Genomic DNA, 5,855 nt, shown 5'->3' with positions numbered 1-5,855 from the left:
CAGTATTTGTCCACAAAAGGTGGCTTTGAAATGACAATGGGGACCAAGGGAAAGTAAATACAGTGTATATGGGTCTGTTTTAGTTTGTTTGTTTGGGCTTTGTTTGTTTGTTTGTTTGTTTGAGACAGAGTCTCCCTCTGTCACCTTGAGTAGAGTGCAGTAGCATCATCTTAGCTCAAGAGTGACCCGGTTGCCTCAGCCTCCCAAGTATCTGGTACTGTAGACACCCACCACAACACCTGTCTAGTTTTTCTTTTTTTAGTAGGGATGAGGTCTTGCTCTTGCTCAGGCTGGTCTCAAACTCCTGAGCTCAAGCAATCCATCCACCTCCCAGAGTGCTAGGACTATAGGCATGAGCCACCGTGTCCGGCCTCAGCGTATATAAAAACCTGCAACTGTACACAAGACAGTGATAACACTGGATTGCCAAAGGGCAAGGGAAATGAATGGTTAGCCGAGGGAAGACGATGTCAATATATTCCTTTTTTACCCTTTGAGTCATATAGATGTAGTATCTGTTCAAAATTAAGTAAGTTACAGGAAAAAATGATGTCTCCTTTCTTATCAGTTTAAAGATAAAATGGGTAAACAGTGACTGTGCAAGGAGAAAGAGCTAATTAGAAATGTCTTATTGATCATATCACAGAAGCAAGGAAGGGTTAAACGTTTCTCAGGGTGGCGCCTGTAGCTCAAGGAGTAGGGTGCCAGCCCCATATACCGGAGGTGGTGGGTTCAAACCTAGCCCCGGCCAAAAACCACACACAAAAAAAAATTCTCTAAAGGCTCAGCACCTGTGGTTCAAGCAGCTAAGGTGCCAGCCATATACACCTGAGCTGGAGGGTTCGAATCCAGCCCAGGCCTGCCAAACAACAATGATGGCTGCAATCAAAAAATAGCTGGGTGTTGTGGTGGGCGCCTGTAGTCCCAGCTACTTGGGAGGTGGAGGCAGAGGCAGGAGAATCACAGGTTGCTATGAGCTGTGATGCCACAGCACTCTACCCAGGGCAATAGCTTGAGGCTCTGTCTCAAAAAAAAAACCAAAAAAATTCTCTGGAGAGGCATCATACAAAGTTACAGTAACCAAAATAGTACTGACATATACTCAGACCCATAAACCCACAGAACAGAATATAGCACCGAGACACGAACCCACACATTTACAAACAACTCATCTTCAATGCATTGGAAAAAGGACAATCTTCTCAATAAAGAAGCTGGGGAAACTGGACAATTATTTGCAGAAAAATGAAACTTGACCACTATCTCCCACTATACACAAAAATCAAGTCAAAATAGGTTTAAAGACGTAAGACCTGAAGCTATGAAACTATCAGAAGAAACACTGGGGAAACACTCCTAGGCTGGGCAGGGCCAAGAGTTTCGTGTAAGACCTCAGAAGCACAGGCAACCAAAGTGAAAAGTGACAATTCGGATTAGATTTAGTTAAAAGGCTTTCGCACAGTGAAAGAAGCCATCAAGAAAGGGGAAAGTCCTAACATAATTGATGCTATTTTTTTTTTAAAGTGAAGAGATAATCCACAGACTGAGAGAAAATATTTGCAAACTATCCATCTGACAAGGAATTAATAACCGGTAAAGAAATCTGGTTAAAAAATACATAAATCTCAGATAAAACATCTCTTAGACGAATACATAGAAATGGCCAATATGTATATGGAAAATGCTCACATTATTAATTATCACTAAGGCGAATTAGACCACAATGCAGTGTCCTCTGACACCAGTTTAAATGGCTTGTTCCAAACAGACAGGCAAGGATATGGAAAAAAGAGGGCCTTTGTACACTGTTGGTGCCGGTGTAAATTAGTTCAGCATCTAGAGAACACTGTGCAGGTTCCTTAAAAACTAAAAACAGAAATGCCATATGATCCAGCAATTCCAGTACAGGTTATATATCCCAAAGAAAGGGATGCAATATATCAAAGAGATTATCTGAGCCCCCATGTCTCTTGCAGCACTATTCATAAGAGCCAAAAACCAGAATCCATATAAGGATGAGTGGACAAAATGTGTGTTACATACATACAACAGAATACTACTCAGCCATGAAAAAGAATGAACTCCTATCACTTATAGAAACATGGATAGAACAGGAGGCCATTATGTCAAGTAAAACAATCCAAACACAGAAAGACAAGTCTCCCATTGTCTCACTCGTACATGGGAGCTCCTAAAGTGAATCTCACGAAGATAGAGAGTAGACTGGTGGTTACTAGAGGCCAAGAGGGGACTGGGGTGGGGGTGGGGGGGATAAGGGAGCAAAAACAATGTAAATGTATTTATTACAACTGAACCACAATCTTCACCAATGGTAAAGATGGTAATTATATATGTATACTTTACCTCAATAAAAAATAAATTTTAAAAATTTCTCTGGGCCAGAGAAAATACAGTTGGAATATCTTAATTCATCATGTTTTAGCAAACATTTCTGTGGAACCAACAGTTCCTGAGGCTTATGAACTGCAGATATATTTAGATCATCACTTTCCACACCTGGGGCCTCTTTGTCCAGCGCCTTCACCCTCCAGGCGTGGAAACTGGACCCTGACATTATGGAGATACTTACACCCTGACACCTTGGGCCACACGGGTAGTTGGCAGTGTCCTCTCTCAAAACCCACCACAGTGTCCCTACCACACCACCACAAGCCCGGTGACTCTGGCAGTGCTCAGCATTGCTGCAACACAATTTGGCCCATAGAGACGCCATCTGCCAATCCTTTTTGTAGGTTCCCAAACAACCTGTATGCCCACAAAGCAGTTAGATGCGCCCCTCCCTTCTCAGCTGAGATAAAATTAAGCCAACTTCTCAAAGGAAGACAGAAAGCATCTTCTCCCTCTGGGAAGCACTCAGCAGAAACTGAATCCATCTGGTCCTTGCCACCTCTTCAGACCAGATTCCAAATCTTGGGTGGACATTTCAGTTTACTTGTTGTGTCTAACAAACCATATGGGGCCCCCTCTGTGTGGTTAACAAACTGAAATCTCAACATCTAGCTGTTGATCTTGCTTTCTAGGAAACAAAATAATGGCCTATCGACCTGCCATCCCCAAGCTTGCTTCGGTCTTTAATTTCTCCTGGACAGATTTGTTTTCATTTGCAAATTCTTCCAACAGCGCAGTATGCAATACACGGCCAGCAAGAAATAGTGAGCTTTGTGCTTTAGAAGCAGGATGACGCTCAGCCTGAGGCGGGCTACATTTTTTCTTGGTTTCAGAACCCTGGCTTGCTCACATTTCTTTAGTTTGTCCACTGTTCTTCCTGTCCAGGACCCTCCACCTACTTCTGCAACTCCACGCAGTTAAACCGTGATCTCCCTCTGCCCCATCACCAGCCTCTGTGTTCATCCTGCGTCTGCCTCGTACCTCAGAGCAGCAGCCCAGACCTAAAAATAGCTCCCCCCTGGATCTTGCCTTCTCTTTTATCTGTGACGCTGTTCCTTTCTCCCTTTCACTTCTAGGTGCCTTTGGAATATGAGGGGGGAAAAGTCACACTACAGCAATTTAATATCAAATAGTAATAACATGAATGACAACATGACAGATGTTTACTGAGCACTCACATTGTTCTAGACACTGAGCTAAGTACCTGGTGTGGATGACCTCAGAATCAACAAATCTTCTAATTTTGTCTCAAAGTCTGTGGAAACATGGACTATGGTTGGTTTCAATGCAGCCCACTCCGTAGGATGACAAGAACCCATGTGTCACCATACACCTGCTTCCAAACCGCCCTTGACTGTGTGACAGCCACATTTCAGACCAAACTGTCTGGGTATATGAAGTGGGAGGAGAGATGAACACCTCCCTTTCCCACCCTCAGGAACCATGAGACTGTCTTAGTTTGATTCTTAGGCCACCAAAACTCAAATTTTAACATTTCTTAGTGCCATAGCATCAGTCCTACTTGAAAACGTGACCTAAATGTAAAGCCATAAAACACTCCTACCCACCCGCCACAGGACTAAGAGGTAGAAAGAGGAGAAATACAGGGAACGGGGAGCTCTGAAAAATCTCTCATTTCTACCTAGAACGTTCTTTTTCTTTTTTAAGACAGAGCCTTAAGCTGTGGCCCTGGGTTGACTGTCGTGCCATCACAGCTCACAGCAGACTCCAACTCCTGGGCTCAAGAGATTCTCCTGTCTCAGCCTCCCAAGTAGCTGGGACCACAGGCGCCCGCCACAACGTCCGGCTATTTTTTTGGTTGCAGCCATCATTGTTGTTTGGTGGGCCCGGGCTGGCTTCAAACCCGCTAGCTCAGGTGTATGTGGCTGGCACCTTAGCTGCTTAAGCCACAGGTGCTGAGCCAACCTAGAAAGTTCTTACCGGGGTCAACAGCCTGGGATGGGGATTTTTAATAATATCAGTACTTGGAAGGAAGACTGATTAGGGGGAGAAAAATTCCCCCAGGGAGACCAGGCGCAGATGCTGCCTTCTCTCCCCTCCAGTCGGTCGTCCTTCTGAACACTATTACAGTAGCATTTTTGTAAAAAATATTTAAATAGAATTAGTAAACAGATATATCATCACTTACCTATTTTGCCCACTGATGTACCCAAGACCAAGTGTTCAACAATTTTTCTTTCTTTTTTTTTTTTTTTTCCAGGAAGAGCAGAGGCAGCTGCCTTTATTGGAGGTCACGGGCCAGCTGACTTCAATCAAAGGCCACACACTTGATCCTGATCACCATCTACCAACTGCAGCTGCCATGTAGTTGATGGCCTCCAGGTTAAGGCAGTTAGGGAACTTGAATGTGTAACCATCTGGCAGCATGGCGGTCAGGTCTACCTGGTCAAAGCTGATGCACACCTCCACGACACTTCCAGGCTGGAAGGGAAAGGCAGCCTCCCGCTGCTCACCCCCAGGCCCCGCCATCCTTGCTGTTGCACACGATAGTATTGGCTTCCCCATGGGCATCGAAACGGGGGTTGAAATGCAGGCACAGGTTGTTGCTGTCTTTGCCCGGGTTCAGCACAAAGTTTGTGGCGTCAGGGGCCACCTCGCCCCGTACTCTGAGGCACTCCCCAGGTTTGAGATTCAGGGTGCTGGTGATCAGACAACAAGCCATGATTGAAGCAGGAGGATGTTCGGGGACGGGTGCACCAGCCATCTGAAGACTCCACCCGATTTTTTTTTTAATTTCTTGTAGCATAACTGTGTACATTAATGCAATCATGGGGTACAGTGTGCTGTTTTCATATACATTTTGAAATACTCTCATCAAACTGGTTAACATAACCTTCATGTCATTTTCTTAGTTATTGAGTTAAAACGTTCATACTCTGCTTTTAGAAAGATTCACTTGTACCCTTGTAAGATAAACCACAGAGGTGACCCCACCAATCTCCCTCCCTCCCCCCATCCACCCCCTTCACCACCTCCTCCCACCCCCTTCCCATATTCCAAGGCTGTAATTAGGTTATGACTTTCCTATAAAAGCTAAGACCAAAAACCGAATTATAACAAAGATATTTGTATCAGAATGTTTATTGCAGCCCAATTCATAATTGCCAGGTCATGGAAGAAGCCCAAATGCCCATCGACCCATGAATGGATCAATAAATTGTGGTACATGTACACCATGGAATACTATGCAACCCTAAAGAAAGATGGAGACTTTACCTCCTTCGTGTTTATATGGATGGAATTAGAAAATGTTCTTCTTAGCAAAGTATCTCAAGAATGGAAGAAAAAGTATCCAATGTACACACCCCTATTTTCTTTTTCTTTTTTTTTTTTTTTGAGACAGAGTCTCACTATGTTGCCCTCAGTAGAGTCTGGTGGCGTCACAGCTCACACAACCCCCAACTCTGGGGCTTAAGTGATTCTCT

The 5,855-nt window shown here is 44.3% G+C and overlaps 1 pseudogene; it reads right to left on the bottom strand.

Moving 5' to 3' along the window:
* Positions 1 to 4,707: 4,707 nt before the first annotated feature.
* LOC100943290 lies at positions 4,708 to 5,092 on the bottom strand (annotated as a pseudogene).
* Positions 5,093 to 5,855: the final 763 nt, after the last annotated feature.

This window comes from Otolemur garnettii, unplaced genomic scaffold (assembly GCF_000181295.1).
Source record: "Otolemur garnettii isolate 467f Iridium unplaced genomic scaffold, OtoGar3 scaffold00166, whole genome shotgun sequence".
NCBI classification, from domain to species: Eukaryota; Metazoa; Chordata; class Mammalia; order Primates; family Galagidae; genus Otolemur; species Otolemur garnettii.
The sequence above is the reverse complement of the archived record's forward strand: the minus strand, read 5'-3'. Positions and strand labels throughout refer to the sequence as shown.